Source organism: Boleophthalmus pectinirostris, unplaced genomic scaffold, assembly GCF_026225935.1.
Source record: "Boleophthalmus pectinirostris isolate CB_2022bp ecotype Guang Dong unplaced genomic scaffold, ASM2622593v1 HiC_scaffold_16, whole genome shotgun sequence".
Classification (NCBI taxonomy): domain Eukaryota; kingdom Metazoa; phylum Chordata; class Actinopteri; order Gobiiformes; family Gobiidae; genus Boleophthalmus; species Boleophthalmus pectinirostris.
Genome location: NW_026571095.1, coordinates 2,358,460 through 2,369,780, shown reverse-complemented (window position 1 = coordinate 2,369,780; position 11,321 = coordinate 2,358,460). Strand labels below are relative to the sequence as shown.

Sequence of the window (11,321 nt, the reverse complement as noted above, 5' to 3'; positions counted from 1 at the left end):
ATATCACTGGGACGGAGCAAATATCACTGGGACGGAGGAAAACAAACACCGTCGCTTGATTAAAGAGGCAATCGACATACGGAAATGTGCCTACAGGACGATAAACCGGGACGAGGGGGCTTTTTTACTCTCACATACTTTGGACTGCAGATGGCGCTGTCATCCTACCTCCACTGTTAGGAAGATAGCGCCAAAACCTGTATAAATCAGGTGACCAGACACATCTCAGCAACATCACGTGACTCTGAGGAAGACCACTAGTGAGCAGTCCAAACTGTCAGGTATGAAAACAAACTCTTGGTCTGAAAAAAGAACATAACATAAGTTTTACTGTATTTTCCGGGTTATTAGGCGCTCTGGATTTTAAGACGCACTGTCATTAAATGGTTTATTTTCGAACTTTTTTCACAAATAAACTGCACTGGACTTTAAACAAAACAACAGTGTGATGGGTGAGTGGTTTTGTTTGTTTGTGGCGTTCACAGTGGCTCTGGGCTTTGTTCAGTTGTGGCGTGTAGGGAGGGTGTGTCTGGGACCAACGGATTGTCGGTGTGTTCGCAGTGACTCAGTTGTTCAGTTGTGTCTAGAAGTGGCACAATGCGCTCGCTTTTTCAGTTCGTTCCTCTGTTCCGTTCTTCGTCGGTGTGGAGTGATGAGTGTGGCTGCGGGTGTGTTTCTCTGTGCGGTCGCTGTCTGCTCCGTGCGTGTTTACGTGTTCTGCGGGTGGTGCGGCTTTGTAGTTTACTGAAGTCGTGCTGGGACACCTGAGTGGATTTGTGTATGGGGCGCTCTGGATTGCGGAGCGTGCAGTCACTTTTTGATGGGGTTAGAGGCTTAAGAGCGCGTCTAATAGCCGGGAAAATAAAGTAGTTTTGTTTTGGGTGCTTTGAGTCCGCACTAAGTCACTCCCCCTTCACAACACAAACTGTGAAACTAATTAAACTACTGCACTACCTTTTGTGTATTGTTTTGTGCTCCTAACAGTCGCTTTTGAAATTTCCAAGATTAAAAACCAGGCACTCGTCGTGACCTAATGGGAAAAATTGCATCACCTTTTCCACAAAGTTTTACCTACTTTAACCGCGGAATCCCCCAGCCCAAAACAACCCATTCCCCGAACTGAAAGACGTGACCCAAAACAAAGATTCCGTCTGATATTACATTGCTAGGTGATGAAGTACATTCCAGCAACACTAACGTCCAAGAAAAATGTTGGCACCTTGATACCACTGAACCAGGAAGTGAAGTTTTCAGCCAACACGGGTTACAGGGAAACCACAACAGAGTAGCACAATACAGACGATGGAGATCTTGACAAAAGGCCCTCTGGTGAGCCAACGTAAGCAGCGTGTGGTCAATCCAACTGGGAGATGAAATTCATAGAAGACAGGACAAGAGATGCGTCACTAAAGTTTGGCAGTTAACACAGGAAGTCTGGCTTTGAAAAGACTACAACAGCCTGGCCTACACAACATAGTAACGGGGCAGAAAGTTGTGGTTGAGTTACGATAATAAAACACTTGATTTGTGTAGCGCCTTTCATACAAACAAGGAGTTCAAAGCGCTTTCTGTAATCAAGCAGCAGACAATTGGAATATACATTTAAAAAGACCTATTGTGCTTGTGTCTGCTATCACAATATTCATCTAAAACGACTTACCGTATGTTTTGGACTATAAGAAGCTTTTGTCATGGTTTGGGTGGTCCTGCGAATTGTATGTAAAAATGTTCACACTGACAGTCGCGAGAGGCTCTAGGCCTGTGTACTCCTTTACCACTGTCATTTCACACTGCAGAAGAAAGAGAAAAAAGCCGCTGTCCTGTCTGTATCATGTCAGTCGATCGCACCATTGCTTCTGTATCACTGACTGTTCTGGGTTCGATCCCCGGGTCGCCCGAGCGTGTGGAGTTTGCATGTTTCTCCCCGTGTTTGGATGGGTTTTCCTCCAGGCACTCCGGTTTTCCCCATCAACCCAAAACATGCTACACAGGTCTCCAGGAAGAACACTTGATAGCTAAGGTCAGTTAAATACAATCAATCAGTGAATCTGCCCAGAGATGACAGGTGGAAATTAGCTCTGGTGCTACAACCTAGTACAAATACCTCTCCTGTTAAAGTTCATGTAAAAATTGTGTGCTGTCCCTGTCTCATCAAATAAATAAATAAAATTAATTAATTTAAACAAAGATAAAGACAACCGAAACCATCCTGTCAGGATTCAGAAAGGCTGGAATAATTCTAACTGGAACTGATGCTGAGTCTGACAACAGCTACACAGAAGAGGAAGCAACGCTCTGTTTACCTCCAGAGGTCGAGGCCGAGTTGCTCAAAAATGACACCAAGGATGAAGAATTGAATGGATTTAGTGATTTGGAGTGAGATTTTGGAGTGAGATGGAGAGTTTGGTAAACTTGTTCTGTTCTGTTGTTTATGTTATAGTTTATCTGAAGAACTGTTCATATGTGACGTTAACAGTCTGTTGTTCTCTCTTCTATTGTTATTACTACAACTTGACTTTCAACAGGAAATGTGGGTTCCTGGTCTCCAGTTTTGGGGAGTAACAGATTACATGTACCAGAGTTACGTAATCAGAGTACAAATTATGAGTAACTGTATACAGTGACAGTTACTGTTTAAGTGAGTGGTAATTAGATTACAGTTACTTTGTTGAAATAAATGGATTACACTGTGGTATTTTCCTGTTTTCACATTTTGGGCTATATCCCTTTTTTTTTTTTTTTCCACCCCCGGTAATTCCACTCATTGCCGGACACTAAACCAGGTCTAAACCAGGTCTAAACCAGGTCTAAACCAGGTCTAAACCAGGTCTAAACTAGGTCTAAACTAGGACTAAAACCAGGACTAAAACCAGGACTAAAACCAGGACTAAACCAGGACTAAAGCCAGGTCTAAAACCAGGTCTAAACCAGATCTAAACTAAACCAGGACTAAACTAAACCATAAACCAGATCTAAACCAGGACTAAACCAAGACTAAACCAGGACTAAACCAAGACTAAACCAGGACTAAACCAGGTCAAAACCATGTCTCAAACTGGATTTAACTGGACTAAACCATGCTGTGTGAACCGTGCCTCCTCCTCTTCTATCAATAATATTTTTAATTTGGTTAAGTAAAAACTGGGCTTTTTATTTTCTTTTAGCAGACAAAACATCTTATGTGAAGATTTCCTCGTCTTTGCTTCTCTTCAGCAAACCAAGTAATCCAAAGTATTCAGATTACGTTACTCACTTTAAATAACTTAATGGATTCCATTACAAACTACATTTTGGGGTATGTAATCTGTAATCTGTAGGGGAATACATTTTAAAAGTAACCTTCCCAACACTACTGGTCTCTGATTTTATAAAACAAATTTCCCCCAAAAAGTGCAATTTATATGTTTTTTTCTTCTTCATTACGCATTTTTTGACTGGTGCGACTTATACTCCGGAGCAACTTATAGTCCGATAAATATGGTAATAAAAGAAACAACAACAAAGATCATGCTTGCGAGTAGTAGATTTTTTTGCATTTGTACCAAAACGACTATGCACCACTGAGAATGAAGTACAGAGCAGTGGGCGAATGACGGTGGCGACGAAAATGGGGGTTGATCGGTACAATAGCGTCTTTAAAACAATTAAAGACACCTCAAACATGCACGAATCACTCCAAATACAACTTTAAGAAGGTAAATGAGACGGAAACAATGATAACATTCGTAAAAGTTCTGCAAAGTCTATTTTAGATAATAGGTGTGCTTTAAAACCATTAGAGTGCCCGCTTTCCCCGAGGTCGCTCCCACTAATGTTAACAACAGGTCCACTTCTTTATACAGTCGATGGTCTGTGGTCTGGAGGCTGTGCTTTCCAGTGTTGGGGGACATATTATAAAAGCAGCATCTCCTGTTTTCTTTGACGTGTTCTGAGGAATTTCCAAAAGGCCCACGTCAGAGGAACGGCTGACATGAGGTCTGGGTCAAACACTATTCCAAGATTCATAATCACTTTGGGTATACAGGAATCCAAGAATATTCAACACAGCAGACTGATAAAAGTTATGATACAGTTGAGCTCATAGTAAAGAGACTTTCACCACACGCTCTTAAAGGGAATGTGAGGAATTTAAATGCCGACTAAGGAACCAGCTGATAGCGACAGGTTTATGATGTCAAAACCCTTTCTTATATAATACAAAAATAAAAAAGCAAATGATTGTGTTATCTAAACTATGCAAACGTTAAATGAATGAAAAATGTGTCCAGACTTTCACAGATTAGAAGTTGAAAAGTTCTTCCTGTGAGTTCATTCAAGGTAATGTGTAAAGTTTGTTTTCAAAAGACATATGTGAGTCGATGGTCCTTAAAAAGAGGTTGAATTCAGGTAAAACACAAACACAACACTGACTGAATATATAGAATGAATATAGATTTAAAAAAATATAATCTATTTTTTATGTATTTTTTTAGGACTTTGAGAATTTGGTAATCAGATTGCTGCTGCTTTACTTTTTCAAAATCCTGGCATCACAGTTTACAAACCACATCAAATCAACTTTATGTGACTCTTTAGAGTAACAAAGTAGCTGTAAGACACAGTACGTTTATGTTGGATTTACACTAAACAGCGCTGTGGTTCATTCATAAAAATAAACCATTTCAGTTATTGCCTGTAATCACTCTACGAAATCCCAGAGTTGAATGTTTTTGCCAATTTTCATGAAGCTAAAGCAGGAGTGTCAAACTCAAATTAACAGAGGACCGAAATTAAAAACTGAAAAGTCGTGAGCCAAACTAAATATTGAAAAATTTCAACAGCATCTGCATGTTTTCTCTTCTTTCGAGATTTGTCAAACCCTTTCTTATTAAAATAAATGTTTAATAAGAATGTTTTGCTTAAACATTGAATCCAGAACAAGCATCATATACAATTATAAATAATGTCTCTATAGTCTATCTGTATCCGGCAGGCTAGCTCAGCTCTAACACATATTTGGTATGATCTCGCAGGCCAAATATAATTATATCGCAGGCCAAATTTGGCCCCCAGGCCTGAATTTGACATGTCTGAGCTAAAGAAATGAGATGAGGTATTTCAAAACACTTACTTTCAAATGAAGTCAGAGTGAAGCCAATTTAAAAGTATACACACTTTTGTCGTGACCCACCTTTCCACAGAGAAGTTATTGTTTTGTCTGGGATGTTTTCATGTCTAGGGTGTGGCGGGAGGGCCAGCGGTAGTGCCAGAGTGCCAGCCAGCGGTAGTGCCAGCAGGTAGTGCCAGAGGTAGTGCCAGCGGTAGTGCCAGAGGTAGTGCCAGCGTAGTAGTGCCAGCGGTTAGTGCCAGCGGTAGTGCCAGCGGTAGTGCCAGCGGTAGTGCCAGCTGGGATTGTTTTCTGTCGGGAGTCTATCGAGTACCACACTACACAGCGACACTGGTCTGACACTGGTCTGAATGTCTGTGAGAGGTGTAATTGGAAACAAAGCAGGCGGCAGACCGAACACCGGAAAAGTTACATAGTGCACTTTTAAGCATTATGAAACGCTTTCATTACAAACTTCTTCATTTAGTTTAAACCACTTTGATATGTTTGTGTATCTGTCAATTATATTTACAGCAGGTATTTACCAGCTCACTGGCCCTGCACACAGACACTTGCAGCCTGCTGAGAAATGAGAACGTTGGTCTCTTTCCCTTCCCATGCCCGCTCCATCTCGCCCAAATCCTGTCTGTGCCAAGGCTTCGCTCATGTCCGTCCACAGCTTTGATGTGAACGACAGAACAATCCAGGAGACTGATTGCACCAGCACTGTCTCCTTGTTTCTCAGTAAGGCCCACGGAGCTCCTCCAAGAAACCTGGGAGGTTCCTTTGGGTGGCCTTGTCCCTGAAATTGAATGGAGCGGACTGGTGCGTCACATGTTGGCGGGGTGCTGACGTGCTAACAGGATTGTATAATGAAGCAAACTCCTGCCTGAAGGTAACTGAAAACAACAGCCGTCCCCGGGGGGTGTGTAAAAATAGTACAGTAGGCTATTATAGAAGTTGTCGCCTGTGAAAATGCTCACACGTGCGGAGCTGTTGCCACTCTAAAGGACGGAAGTGAAGAGTTAGTCATATTTTGGCAGTGGTACAACTGTAATTCACTGGAACAGGCTGGACAACTCATTTCTCTAAAACATACCTAACACCAGTATATGTAAGAATTTTACTAAAAACATAATAAAAGACACAAGCATCACCACAACAATGGGCTTCTTTGATGGATAAATCACTGTAGATTATTTTATTGTACCAAAATGACACAGTGCTGCCTCATCTTACATGTATCAAATAAGAAAATAAAACTGGAGAATGAAGTAAGTACAGAGCAGTAGCAGTGTATCTGTGGCAGTGAAAACGGGAGTTGACTGGCAATTTAGAGTCTTGAAAATTCCTTGAAAATGAAGGTTGCTCAAACATGCATGAATCACCCTAAATTCAACATCTGGAGTAAATGGCGGTACAACTAGAACATGGTTAAAAGCTCTGAAGTTTTATTTTCGCAAACTAAGTCTGCTTTAATGTTGGTGAGGTTTTTAATTTTACTAAATGGTTGAACACAGGCAACAGATATGACATAATGTAGAGGGGAAACCATAGCTGTTACCTAGCAACCAGAATGTAAACAAGGGCTAAACTTTCTAAAAGCGCACTCACACTATTGTGCTCAAACACGATTGTGTAGGGTCTATGTTCCGCACTCAGGCCTGCACAACAGAACTGAACTACAGCCCCATGACGTCATCACACGGTGTTGTTTGTTTACATGTCGCGCAGCAGAGCGAACGCTTTAACAAGAAAATAAGTCCAGCGGCAGAAATATCTATTAATAGTGAGGCAGATATGAGTCCTGCTGTGATACGCTCCTCAGTGAGTTTATGGAGATAACAGCTCGGAGGAGTGAGGACAGATGAAGACGAGGCTGCAAAACTTCTGTCTGTCCTTTTTGAATGTGAGCGTGGACTCACTGTGTGTTTTGGAGCGACTTTATTCACTGTTTTCCTCGTAATGAATATTGACATCAGTTCGTACAACTGACAGAGGCGTCGCTACAGTAAAGTTACATGTGTATTTCGTTATGTGGTATGTGTGGTGCACACATAGAGCTCCGTATTTGAGCTACCCTCAGTCCTCCACGGTTTGGTTTATTAATTAATTTATATCGATTGCGCTTGTTGATGCTAATTAGGAGGTGACCAGCCAATAGTGGTAAGTTAATTATTATGTGTGTAGTAATAAAATTATAAATTATATAATTTTTATATATTTATTAAAATTTAATAATTTTATAATTAAAATTATTTTTAATTAATTATAACAAAAATTAATATAACTTTTTAATTTTATATTAATTTATTATAATATAAAAAATAATTTATATATAATATTTATTATTTGATATTTGTTTCTTAAAAAAACAGCAATATATCAATAGTATCCCATGTATCGCCATATTGTTATAATATCATATGGTAAGCCCTATATTGTGTATCGTATCAAACAGTGAGGGTCCCTCTGATTCTCAGCCCAATTATTTAAAACATGATTTTATTTTTCAGTGGATAGTGGCTAAAACAGCAGCAATGACAAACCACAAGACAACTGACCTTCACTGTGTTATCCTCAGAGGCACTTGCAATGATATTGTCATCATGAGGCGACCACTGGATGTCCAGCACAGGAGCGTGATGGCCACAAACAGTTGGCCAGGACTGATCAACTCTGCCACTCTGTGAAAACAACAAAAGCAATAATATTAGGTCTGTCATAAGTGGAACATTTTGGTATTTTTTTCTATACTACAATGAGGCCTGCATAATTTAGTGTTTGATAACATACACATAATATCAGACTAATTCCTTATCATAGGAGTATAATACCTTGTTAATCGGGACAACAAGAAAGGTGCCCCCTCCTCCCGCCTCCACAATTACAGCTATGAATTTGGGGTTGACTGCACAAAGAGGACTGTCCCATGTGACCCGGGACACGCGCACGTCATCCAGGCAATGCTCCGTTTTCCACGCTTGAGCAAAGACATGTCGGAATTTGCTCTGTCGTACAACTCGTCGGAAGGACATGGCTGAAAAGCAAATGAGTTAATGATTATGAAAATATAAGGAAATGGAAAAAGAATCGTATTATAATCTTAACTGAGCAATGAAAAACAACGAAACTAAAATATAGGTAATATAGATATAGCTCAATGGAGATCTGACTATGTAGCAAAGGTAGTAATAATAAAAAAATAAATACATTTAAAGGTGCACTGTAATCTGTAGCTCTAATTACAGGTCAGATCTGTGGAGAGGTGACCCTGCTCACAATGAGGATTCATGATTTTTGGGTATTAAAACACATGCAGTTGAATAAACGCAAGGTAGATCAGTTTAATGCCATACTGTGGAACATTCCTGGTGGAGACAAACCAATGGTAGACCCGCAACCAGAAAAGTTACATAGAGCATCTTTAAATTTTCTAATTCTAAACAAAGAATACCAAAAAAAAAAAAAAAAAAGATAATTACGATGTTCATCTTGAGGTTTTTGTAATGTAACTGGTGTATGAAACATTTATATAAAACAAAACCGCAAAACCATTAACTTAACCAAATAAGCACTTGCTGCGTGAATCTACTGAATCCAGACAGCTCCTGCTTTCCCACACTACATTGGGTGGGCCTCAGACATCTTTTAGTTGCCAGTGAGACCAAACCGGGGGAGCTTTTCAAGGGACTAGGCAAATTCTTTCATAGTGAGAGCCTGTCCAGAAAAGTACAGCAGAGCTCAACCGGACAAAAAGGCTTGATTCGCTGGAGCCCAAAACACTCCACACCAGTCATGGGGAAGGGGGGCTGGGCACGGTCAAAGCTGGAGGAGAAAGCTTGAAACTATGTGGCATCCACCTATGTTTCTTCCACTTGTCAAAGCACATATCCAAGAATTTGACCAGATCTGCATTTCTTTACAATAGAAAGCTGATAGATTAGGTCTTACATTCTCACTTGTATACTTACTTGCTATAAGGTTTCAAAAATCATGTCAAATAAAATAATGGTAAAATTCATTGATCCACATTCCCATAGGCCTACATTGTACATTATCAAGAACAGCCACTGCCCTGTAACAAAGAGATGGGCTCACCGTGCATAAAATCATTGTAACAAAAGGGAAAGACTACAGGGAATGAACTGTCTAACGGTACCAGCGAAATTACCTTGACTCTTTTTGAGTGCAGACCTTGTTAATTGAAAGAGGGATCACCAAAGGCTCGTGACAGGAGAAGGCCAATCAAATAATCCGCCGCCAGCAACAGTAACTTAATCCTCTGTGTCCAAACAGGGGTTCATGACGAAGACGCGGACCTGCGGCAAAAAGCAATAAAGACAAAACGTTTTCGATAGGAAATAATAATGGCCTATTCTCATGCCCGTTGTTCGGAGCTAAATGGTGAATGCCCAGTGTAGCGGAAGACTGACCTGATAACGCACGCTCTGGCCATGGCGCTTTATCCAAGGCGATGGGCGGAGGAAAGAGTCAGTGTAGTCAAGCTGCTGATGGTGCCGGGGAAGATGCAGGCGGCTGTGTCTTCGATGCAGACGATAGTTAGATAGAATAGGCGGATGTAACGGAGTCCCAGACACGCCAGTAGCCCGGAGCGAGATGGAAGCATCAAAGGCACGCAGGAAACGAGAGAATACAATGCGTCTCATTTGTTTGCAAACCGGAAATCAGCGCACCTATGAAAACAGTCCGAAATATAAATGTCGTTAGCTTTACAATAACCGCTCATTCAGGAATCTATAAAGAACTTCTAATTATACTTCCATTTCAATCGTAACCACCTGGCCCAACGCCTTTTGCATAGAATTGTACAGTTTTAGTCAGTGGTGTTAGAGACAGGATGCGTGTCTGTTATTATGTTATAACAAGCCCTGTGATAACAAGCTATGTGCAGACATGGTCTTCCGTTATACTGTAATTAGTAAGATATATTGCAGTTCGTATTTTTCCATTGGATATGAGTTAGCCATGGATCTATTAAAATAAATGGACGAGCGTTTTTATTGTAGAGCCATGGTGTGCTCAGGGAGAGGATAAGTGGGGTATTGACGCCACCTTGTGGTGTTTCATGTGAATTGCACGGTCGGGTTCAAAAACCTCAAACCTTGTAAAATGTATGTCATGACGAAATGGAATCATAACGTAGATGCAACAAAATAATATAATATGGAAAAATATTCGTGTATGTAGATGTCCACAGTCAATGTTCAATTTAAAAGTTTCCAATCTTCAGCAACAAGTGGCTCCGTGGCGCAATGGATAGCGCATTGGACTTCTAGGTTGTTACATAGTAATTCAAAGGTTGTGGGTTCGAGTCCCACCGGAGTCGCGTTTTACACGTGATTATTTGATAATTACTTTTGAGTATTTTAGCAGAAAGTAAATATAAAAATACAACGATATGTCTTCCTGTGATCGAAAAAGTAAAACTGCTCAAATAGTCTTTTCGTTTAAATGAAAATGCTAAATGCATATTTGCAACGTTTATAAGTATTGGCTGATAGAGGTGCTGGTGTGTTTGGGGAATATCCCGTTAATTTCTCTTGTGTCATTACTTTAGTCGAAACTTCCGTTTAAATGACAATCTAATCAATAAATTGACTGATACGGCCAGAGGCAGGAGAAGGGAAAACAAATTGCTCAGTGTTTCTAGCCGACAGCAAATAGTGCTGCGCCGGGTGTAACCAACTAGCGTTAGCTATCATAGCATGAGATGTAGCTAGTTAGCTTTAATCGTACGCAGCTGTAGAATGAAGACCGTACATTCGACTATTAGAGAGCATAAGTGAGATGTGTTGGAGTGATATTAATGTACAAATATTGCATGATTTTAACCAGTGTCCTGGGTTTGTTAGAGTTTTAGGGTAGATCTTCACCCTCGGTTAGCCTGTTAGCTGTTAGCTCCTGCATCTGATCACAGTGGCGTATGGGTGTCAAAGTTAGCAGTGACTTCACCGGTGTCTGATTGCCTGGCTCTACATTTTGGACACGTCAAGGTAAATATGTTATGCTAACTATTAGCTTTTGCAAAACTCGCCCAGTTACCTGTCGAAACTCACTCCTTTCTAGCAATACGTAAAATGTTGTCGACCACAGTACTTGCACATATCGTACATTATGTGTCATCTGTACTTTAGCCTCTATTACTCTTGGCTGGCATTTTCTTCAGTGTAGACACAGCGAAGCTATCTTGGGATAGCTAGCATTACTTGGG

General features: G+C 40.6%; 1 non-coding gene across 1 annotated transcript; it reads left to right on the top strand.

The window, feature by feature from the left end:
- The first annotated feature begins 10,348 nt into the window (after positions 1–10,348).
- On the top strand, positions 10,349–10,436 carry trnar-ucu (transfer RNA arginine (anticodon UCU)). Its single transcript is given in 2 exon segments — positions 10,349–10,385; positions 10,401–10,436. It is a non-coding gene; the product is annotated as a tRNA-Arg (tRNA).
- Positions 10,437–11,321: the final 885 nt, after the last annotated feature.